Source organism: Dermacentor silvarum, chromosome 9, assembly GCF_013339745.2.
Source record: "Dermacentor silvarum isolate Dsil-2018 chromosome 9, BIME_Dsil_1.4, whole genome shotgun sequence".
Classification (NCBI taxonomy): domain Eukaryota; kingdom Metazoa; phylum Arthropoda; class Arachnida; order Ixodida; family Ixodidae; genus Dermacentor; species Dermacentor silvarum.
Genome location: NC_051162.1, coordinates 42221777 through 42232277, shown reverse-complemented (window position 1 = coordinate 42232277; position 10501 = coordinate 42221777). Strand labels below are relative to the sequence as shown.

General features: G+C 47.4%; 1 long non-coding RNA gene across 1 annotated transcript; it reads right to left on the bottom strand.

Moving 5' to 3' along the window:
- Positions 1–4836: 4836 nt before the first annotated feature.
- Positions 4837–7204, bottom strand: LOC125939778 (uncharacterized). Its single transcript, XR_007463146.1, has 3 exons — positions 7054–7204; positions 5253–5395; positions 4837–4948 (listed from the first exon to the last, which is right to left on the bottom strand). It is a non-coding gene; the product is annotated as an uncharacterized LOC125939778 (long non-coding RNA).
- Positions 7205–10501: the final 3297 nt, after the last annotated feature.

The window sequence follows — 10501 nt, the reverse complement described above, 5'->3', positions numbered from 1 at the left end:
TGCTGCGGTTAATCTTGAACGGACCTTCTTGCTCCCCGATGGTCTACATACGTTTTGATATTTTCCTGTTTTTGTAGCACTCATCTTTCTACTTCCTGCCGTAACTTAGGGGCAGCACATTCTAGATGGATTGGAGGCATGTTTGCGACATCGAGTCGAATTCTCTGTTGACGACTATGGAACAGCACCGCCGCAGAAACCTGTAGTTATATGCGGAGAAAACCTCTAAATTGCCAAGTGTTCTAACACTGCAGACCTAAGGTCTCATTGTTCCAGTATAGCAAGCTGCATGCATTCTTTGAAGACGATTAAATCTTTCTATTTGTCCGTTTGCCTGAGGGTAGTAAAGTGAAGGCAAGAAATGCTTAAACCTCTTTCATTCAGTAAGTTTTGAAACTCTGCCGGAACAAATTTTGGTCCATTGTCGGACACAATGGCATCAGGAAAACCCTTCTCTACTGAATATGGAGGAACAGGAACGCTCGACAACGCATCGGCTGTGACGTTATGGTCGCCCTTGCAGTACTCTATGTCGAAGTGATAATGGCGTGGAGCACTCCATACACAAATCATTAGAAGGCGATGACAATACCCTTTGGAAGACAACAATGCAACAAGAACTTGGTGGTCAGTTCGAAGCGTGACCCGACAACCTCACAAGTTCATGTGCCAATGTTCACATGCAAAAAGTCAGGCTAATGTTTCACGTCGTTTTCCTAAAGAATGCCATCATTCTACGGGGATTAGAGTACGAGATGCAAAAGCCACCGTACAAAGCTCACTTCAGCAGTTTTGTTGAAGGACGGATCCCAAGCCAGCGTATGAAGCATCCACTGCTACAATGATGGGCAGATGTGGTTAGAACATACACATTACACGACGTGAAGCATGGCCTTCCTAAGTGACTGGAAGTTAATTCAGTGTCTTGGTCCGGTACAATCTCTTGTTCCTGTCTCAGAAGTTTCTACGAGGATTTACCAAGTCTGCGTAGTGTGTGACGTATTTAGCGTATTATCCCGCGAGACCAGGAAACGACTGTATCGATTTCATGCCAGTTGGCTGCGGTGCATCAACAATTGGGTTGATTTTCTTTTCCAGTGGCGAAATGCCTTTAGCTCTGATTTGATGTTCAAGAAAAGTAAGCTCTGGGACACTGAATACACACTTTGCATTTAACTTCATGGCAGCAGGACATATTTTGGAAAGCGCAGGTTGTAGATTTTTGTCATGCTGAGCTTGTGGGCGGCCCCAAGTCAAATTATCATCTAGGTAGCACCAGGTACCTGGAAAGTCCTTCAAAACAGGTGTCATGAGCTGCTAAAGAGTGGATGGCGCAGATGCCAAACCAAAGCGCACAAGCTTAAACCGGAATAGACCATCATGTGTAATATAACTGGTAAGCTCACGGCTTTGCGCGGATAACAGAACCTGATGATATGCAGATTGTAAGTCTATCTTACTGAAAACAGTGACATCAGCAAGTCGATGCAAAAGTTGATCTGCTCTTGGTGGAGGAAAAGTGTTCACTCCTAGGGCGTTGTTGGGCTACCGCAGATTGACGAACTGTCGAAAAAGTGGTCGTTTCTGCGAACCACAACGAGCGGGGAGATCCACTCAGACGATGTCACACGTTCAATGATATCAGCTGATTCCAGACAATGCAGTTCGGCTGAAACTTGCTCCGGAGCATCAGGAGCAGAGGCCGTAGTTTCGCTGGTACTGGTTTCACAGAAGGGCGCCGACGAACGTCATAGATGAAGCATTTTACCAGTCTAATAGCGCTGTCACACGGGCACCCACGAACTCCATTGAACATGAAACTCCCTAATGGATATTTATGGCAATGGAGTTGCGGCGGTGCTACACGGCACAGTGCGAGCTTTCGACGGGCGCCGTATGGGACAGAAACGGCGCTGCTGTGCTTACTTCCTCGTGCAACTTTTCACGTATATAGTTGCCTTTAAGTACAGTATAAGTAGTTTTTTTTAACGCAGTATGAATAATCTAATAAAATCACAGCGAGAAAGTTTACGGTATGTTACCGCAAGACTTTTGCGTTTCAAGCATAGCAAAGTTGAAAGCAATGCTGGCCACATTGCGCTCTCGCATTCGTGCATGGGCGCATTGGTCACGTTGTTTCACCGGTGCGCGCTTCGAGTTGTGATCTTGTGCTGTGCTCGCGGTGAGATCAACTGCTTGCAGATGAGTGACGAAGACGTGAAAAAGAAGGTCGCGCTCGCCATGGCCACAATAACTGACATTGAAGCGGACATGGAAGCCTCGGCAGCGAAAGTGCGCGCTATCAAGCGCCAAATTATTGCGAAGAACGCCATACTGACTGTGCTGGCATCGTCGTCTAGCCGCGCTCCAAGGGAAGTCTGGGCCTATCCTCGTCATGGACGGTGGTTTGAGAATACACTGCCAAACCATGGGGACCAGAATTTCCGCCAATCATTTCGCGTGTCTCAAACCACATTCAAATATTTGGTCGACATTTGCCGACCCACGATGGAACGCCAGACTAAGAACATGCGCGAAGCCGTTCCTGTGAAAAAGTGGGTCGCCGTTGCCCTTTATAAGCTTTGTTCATCTGCCGAGGACAGGACAGTCGCCCACTTATTTGACATGTGCAGATCCACGGTCAACATCATTTATCGCGAGTTCTGCGAAACCGTGGTGGCATCATTGGAACATGAGTGGGTCAAGATTGTAACTGGAAATGACATGGAGAACCACATCGGGGAATTCTATGCTTCCACGGGATTCCCGCAACGGGTCGGCGCTCTGGACGGATGCCATTTTCCGGTTTCTCCGCCAAAGGAACCCGCCAGCGACTATTATTACTACAAACGCTGGTAAGTGCATGAAATGAAGGGCGAACGCTACTACAAATAGGGCAGCAATAGGCGATTGATTGAAGCGAGATAAGATACGACATTAAGGCACAGAAATGTAGTTTTGTGAATATTGCCGAAAGAAAAAAAATTCTTCCAAGCTAGGCAGCTTTTTTCCTGACACATGCCTACTACATGGCAACGTGACGTTCCAGTAATGAGCTAAGATGCAGGTTATGACACTAGTGCTTTCAAATGTAAGCTAAATACATTGTTGTAACCAGGCATCCTGGATGGCTTAAAGGCAATGAAACTACACTAAATATAATTTGCGTAAAAAAAAGAGACAGAACAACTTTACGCAGCCTGCAATCATCATGCAAAGGTACATTACTGTTTACAAGTGCTATTATTTAGGTATTGTGGAGCGTACAGCATTCCAAACTTTGCTATCATGACCCGTCCTTGTACACTGGTTTTTGTTTGACTATCGTGGTCAGTTGAGTTCCTGACAATGACAACGAGATTCTGGTTTATGTTTGGTTACGGGGATCAGTTCTGAGCTTGGCAGTGACAATTGGACCTTTGTGACGCTTTCTAAAAGGGCATGAGCGCTAGCGGCATTTAACTGTGGACTGCACCTTAGCAACTAGTCAGTACAACTAAGATTCACCTTGATGGTCAGGATAATGAACTGGCGCTCTTTGGCTATACTTGGCCCTTGCGCCACAAAACACTACACTCATCGTCAAAATAATGAACGTGCGAATATGATGAACACAGGTTGAGTAATTACTTGAGTGCATCATTGCGTTGTGTATGCGTTGTATTGCGAGCTATTGTGGCACCAAGGTAAATTTGAAAACACCCACATTCGAAAAAAAATTAAATACCAGGAATGTCATACTATTCAGTGCTTACTATGCATTTTTACCCAACAGTGTCCTCACAGAAATGAAGCAGCTATGACATGGTATGATGCAAGAGCTCCTAAAAAGTTTTGCTTTATCCAGGCTACATTGCATATATCCCACATGTTCTTGATAACTGTACTTTGTTCAGCATACTCCTAAAAATATATTACTTGCTATCTGATGCTGTTGCTTCATTACTTAAAATGCATTCTTTTGCCATGTGTGCTTACAGCACAAAACTATCCAGTTTCTTTGTCGTGGACTTTACCTTTAACAGTGATTTTGCTTTTTCTTACAGGCACAGCGTGATACTGCTCGCACTGGTGGGCCACTGTTACGTGTTCCGGTACACAAACGTTGGATCACCGGGAAGATGCCAAGATGCACATGTCTACCACCAGTCAAGCCTGTCTCGCCTTGTTTCGGGGCCCACATTCAGGCACCCAACCACCCTGATAAGCGGCGTTGCTGTGCCCCCACTGATACTTTGTGATCAGGCATTTCTCCTCACGCCGAACCTTATTAAGCCATTTGCGAGCACAAGCAGCTCTGAAGAGCAAAAGCATTTCAACTGTCGGCTATCAAAATCTCCCAGAATAGTAGAAAATGCATTTGGGCGGCTTAAAGCCCGTTTCAGGTTTATAATGAGAGTGTAATGTGAATCAGCAATGTGCCGCTTATAATAAGGGCATGCTGTGTACTGAATAATATTTGCGAACTGTTTGGTGATGCTGTATCGCAGCAGGGGATCGGTGAGGCGCAGCTGTACGACACAATATTTCAGCAGCCAACACACACTACGGATGCACTCATCGCAACTGGAAAAAACATTCGAGCTGCAGTTGTCATGCACTTTCCCCAACAGATGGACGACTAGCCAAGCCAAGAAGTCGAAAAGTGAAATTATTTATTAAAATACTGGGACAGCAGGTCCACCAACTTTTCTTGGGCATTCACTTGCCACTCCTGCAGAGCTTGGTCAACTTTAGTTGCCTCTTGCAACGCAGCTATCAGCTTATTTTGCTCTTACAGCACGTTATTGTCGAAGTTCTCAGTGGCACTCTGCCTCTTCCACATTTGTGGGCGGCGCGGTTGTGTGGTGGATGCAGGCCCTTGGCTATCGCTTGCGTCTTCCACTGCGTCTGCCACCTCCTCCTCTCCAGAGGTATTTCCATTGGAACGTTCCATGCTGGAAATTATCTGGAATGAATAAAGATATTTGTTGTTTATGCCATGCACCTACATATCAATTGGCTGTTTTCAGTGGTATTTCCTTACACACGAGTGCAAAGCCACAATGGTCATCTGCCACACAAAACAACCTTGTTGTGAATATGACAAGCAAAGTGTTTCGTGTATTAGGTGGGGTATTCCAGTTTTACTAATTGTTTAGGGAACTTTTTTCGGGGGAAGTCATTCAGGTGCTCATAAAAACAGGGCAAATCTAGATTTCAGGGCTTATTTTCTATAAACAGGTTAACGAATCACGTATATTACCACTTACCATTTCTACAGTTTCATCTGGAGAGCAAGGGCTCTCCTGAATGAGGGAGCGATCATTCGCCGGCAGGGCAACCAAGATCCTGTGTACTTCAGAAAAGAACGGCCAGGGAGACGGCGAGGACCCTGTCGTCCTTTCCCGCGACTCTTTCCTGGAAACACAGAAAGCGACGATAAACAATAAGAAAAACTGAAATACTAGACAAGTAGTAGAAGCTAAACTAGTTTACAAATGCTTGTTATATGCCATGCCTAAACTGCATTGAGTTTGCATAAGTGGCGCGACAACATTAATGTTGGGATATACTTTGCCACCATGGTGTAAACAAAAAATGTGGTTGATCCCTCTTATATAGGAATCGGTATAGAACACGAAAGTGAAACGTGTCTTCACAGAAGTAGTGTAATGTTTATTGCACATTGATATATAATGTCTATTGGTGTTTTGTGGCTAAAGCGCCCTTAGGCGTTGATGCACCCACGCTGACGCCTGGTGGCACGTCTCCTCCATCACGACTATCAACGTCGATGACCATGAGCAACCGTCGTGCATATGGAAGCTGCACTACGCTGCACACGCTAGCACAACGCGAAAGACGAAGCACGTAACTGACACACTAATACAACGCGCAAGACAAAGCACGTAACTGAATCGTCACCGAGTCAAATCAGCACGTACAGCGCGTCGTAATTGCAGCCTCCGCGATCAACTTCAGAAACATTTTCAGAGCTAATTGCGGAGGCCACGCTCCGCTGTGCTGAGTACGGTGAACGCCACCTAGGTGGCGTTGGTAGTGCTTCTTGATGCCAGCGTCCCTTCGAATGCTGGCATCGAGGCGTCGTAGTGCTGAGACCACCGAAGCGTTCACTGTCGGTGCGCGTTAGTGTCATAATGCAGTACTTCTCTTTTCTGCTCGTAGGCGGCGGCACCGCCCCGAGCAAGAGCGCGGGTACACGGAGGAGTGTTAGATATATAAGGCGCGTCTGTGCAGTTCTCTGCAAATGCGTTTGTGGCGCAATGGGTTAAACGCTCGGCGATCTATCGTCGCGGACAGAGAGGTCGTGGGTTCGATTTCCAAATTTTGCATGTTTGTGGAACTTTTTCTTCTGGTTTCTTTCTTTGTATTATGTTCCATGACGTATTTCCGTGACGGAAATACGTCAGTGAAGTCTTGGTGGACCCCGGCATAAAACACTTTCGTGTTAAAAAAAAGACGAAGAAAGTTACTTGAAAGGACGAAAAACATGTGCACATATGCAACGAAATGATGGTTTAGTGTGCGAAAGAAGTTAAAAAATTGACCGTTTCATTTTGGTAAAGTTTAAAGGAAAAATCTGGTTAAATGCCTTTAAAGCAAAGCCCCTGAAACTAGCTGCGATTATTAAGCATGCTGATGTGCCCTATTTGCTGACTCTGCTCATAGAAAATGGAACTCAGAAGAATTATGCATAAATGCAAAGCATTTTCAAGCTATTTTATATATCCGTTATGGCATTATTTCGGAGCACAAGACGAAACTGAGCCTGTGTGTCCGCTACAGGTGCGTTGTGCAGAAGTCCCGAGTTTGGCGCCGTGTGCGTGTCGGTCTTGTCCGTGTTCATTTCCCGCTGTTCGTGTTTAGTAACCAACACGCCCGCCCGAGCTATGAAAAACGCCGCACGGTGCGTCCCCGCGAATAAAATAAAAGGGCTCCGCGCGCTCGTATTGCGATGTTCAATTATTATTGCATATCTCCGAGCACCGCCAAACTAGGCCTTTCCTGCCCCTCCCTTTTCGCGTTCTCTGCTTAGTGCACGTTGCTTACCTGTATCTCTGGGTCAGGTTGTCGATCTTGGTCTGCACCTGCCGGCGAGTTCTCTTGATGCCGCTCTGAGCAAGAGCTGCGACAATGGCGTCATATATTTTGGCGTTATGTTTCTCCCCTCTAATTTGCGGCAGGTGGTCCTCCCACAGCCGGATCAAGACCCAGGTCTCCGCCTCCGTCCACGTTGACCGTGGCTGCGAAGGGTTGCTACTAGAGATGGGCAAAACGGCTCACTTCAGTGAGCGGCTCGGAACGGCCCAGCTCACTGAAATGAGCCGGTTCATTTGAACGGATCAGCTGTGCACTTAAACGTGTAACCTGTGTTATGCATATTCTATACTTATGTGGCTTTGAAAAAAAAACGATATATGCATAATATAATAACCGTGTTATTGGTATTTTCGCTATGTTTAGAGAATATTTTTACATATATTAAAAGCGTGAATTTTTAGTTGTAATGAAGGTTTCTTTTCTGATATTGAGGATAAAATGCTTATGATACTGTGACAGGCAGAATGCGACGTACTTTTTTCAGAAAAAAAAAATATGTGACTTCATCGTCATTACAGAAGCTTGTCCGTTTTTGTGGTACTTTAAAATAAACTTTTGTCAAACTAAGAACACAAAATGATTGTACATTATGTTTCAAGTTTATTCACTTATTCACATGCGTACGTTCACTATAATATGAGTAAGCTGTAACGCCATGCAAAATTAATGTAGAAATAATTTCTTGAAGTACAATACAAAAATCATACGGAAGATCCGCAAAACTGCCGCACGTACCTTTCGTTTCTTTTTTTTTCTCTTGAGTGCAGGCGCGATACTGGAGATCATGCCATCATACACCAGGACAAAAAAAAAAAGAATTTGCCTCGTTTTATGGACGTCCTAATGATACACGCTCAGAAAATGCACTGAAGTGGATGTCACGGGCGACATTTTCATGACTACACTAATTAGCACAAATGAAGACCAGGGCGTAAACTGTACGTTCACCTCTTGTCGTTAAAGGGCCCCTAAACCACGCAGAGGTCGAAATTTAGTTGTGGCGTTCCAGTTGTGCACGAGTCTACAACGAACACGTAGCCGCGAAAATTTTTCGAAATGGTGCCGTAATAGCGGAGTTACACGCGTTTGATGATAGAAAAACGGCCCTCGTTCGTTTCGCTCTTTCCTTCGCTACTATCCTCATCGGCTGGTCTCCCCTCCTCGCCGAGTGCTTCTCGAAAGGTCACGTGACATACGTCATCGCCAACGCGCTTCTCAAAACACCTCACACTTCCGGTTAAGGCACGTCCACGCTAGCGGCATACATACCGACGGCGAACCGTCCGCCAGTGCCGTAGAACGTCTGCCGCGTGAGAGGTGTCCAAAGTAGACGGCAGTTCGGCCGGCGCCCCGCCCGCTGCACCATCAATGGCCCAATCGACGACCGCGAACATGCGCGCCTCCGCCACCGGCAACGAAAACATCAGCTGCAGCCGGGAGACGACTGGCTTGGCTGTGCTCGCATCGCAGCCGACGGCGCCGCTAATATCAGCGTCCATAATTACTTGTTTAGCGCAAAGACAACGGACACGTGAAAGACGACAGGACACATGTCCGTTGTCTTTGCGCTAAACAAGTAATTATGGATTCGCACCAACTAGCCCGCCAACGCATTGTGCTGTAATATCAGCGTATTTTTCTTCTTTGTGTACAAGTATTGCGAAGACCGATAACAACGATAAGAAAATATTGCGGCTTATGAGCGTCGGTGTTTCATTTCAAAGCGCCGTCCGTTTCAGCTTTGATGGGTACCAGAAAAGGCCTAGCGACGATATCGGCGCCGTCGAGCGATCAGCGGCGGTGAATCTGCCGCACAAATGAGTCCCGGTCTCATCCTCTCTACGTACGGCAAGGAAATCTCGCCGTTCGCGAGCAAGAACCGCTGTCGAACAGCGGCCCGCGAATGCAAAACGGCGTGCGATGAGTTACCGTGCTGGTAACATGGACTCAGCGCTTCTCGGCTACCCGCTGTTGCTGCGGTGTCGGCCCGTGTTATGCGAAGCGTACCGCTATAGACCCTGTGTTGCGCGCACGTCTGAAAAGGCCAACACTGTCGCACTCTGTTCGCGCAGCTAATGAGACCGCTAAGCACGACGGTGTTGGAACGCGTGCGATTTGGCACTTGCGTTGCGGGCTGTAATTACCGATTCGCAAGGGCGCATAAACGAGCAACACGACGAGGAAGAGCAGAAAGCACGCGTACCTGCTAGCAGACTAACCGAAAGTCGTAGGTTCTTGTTCAACCAATGGACATCGTTTCCGCAGTTGACATCACCAGATTCCCCCTGCTGACATCGTGACGACCGCTGGGGATACCGGAAAGGCGAGGGGAGGAGAACGGAATTGTTTTTTTTTTCTTTCTGCCGCTCCTGCAGCGCGTAGTGCTGCAGCGTTTGGCATCGTTGATCGTGACGGAATTCTGAACTCGATGCGCGTTTACTTGAAATGTTCAAAAAATATCTCAGGTGGTTTAGCGGCCCTTTAAAGGCATGGAAGACCATCTTCGAAGAGTTGTTGGACCAGCGCACGATGTGCGATCGTTGAGAGTCGTGCGACATCGTTCGAACAGCAGCAGGCAACGAACGGTACCATCCTTTGCCAATTAAGACTTCTTTACTTCTCCCCTCGGTGGCATCGGGTGCCACACCATAAGACGCACAAGAAACCAAGGGCACTGCTGCGCACACAACACACTGCGAGCGAGTACCAGTAGCGCGAGTCGGCCCACACCGGCCACCATTCGTCGGTCAGAAATCGAAAAAATGTCACAGTTTCGCCCTAAGGGCGAAGCAATGAATGCGATAGCAACACAGCAATGCCATACGAAGTAAGGTGAGCGGCTTTGGTAGCAATATGAATTGTAGCAAACATGCGCTGATTAAGTAAGCAGGTGTGCTGCGCCGTAAGTAGACCGACATGAAGAGAGACTCGATGACCACGAGAAGGCACGTGTGAAACGGTGGTGTTGATGAGAAGCGCTTCCCGTGGGCAGCGCGTGTGAAGGGACACACCTGTAGCGCTGCACTGCCAATCCGGGCAGCATTGCATGTGTAGCGTGCGTTGTAAAATGTGGCCCGACTATAACTAACTGAATGAACAAGCGTGGTGTGAGCGCGCACAAACAAACATGAATAGATCACACTGAATGACTGCAGACAACGACTGTGAAAACGCTGGCAGCAAGCGCATACGCCGCAGCGGCGAAGGTACGTGCGGCCTATCGCTTCAACGGAAAGTGAGCGACGAATGCACGGCGCATAGTCAGAGCCGTGTGGAGATAAGACACGGTGCGGGCGAGCGACGAGCGCGGTTGTTGCCAGAGTAGAAGTGCGCCCCCCCCCCCCCCCCGCTCCCTCCGGCGCTGGCTTCACGCTTCCTTGCTTGCGCGTGGGAGATT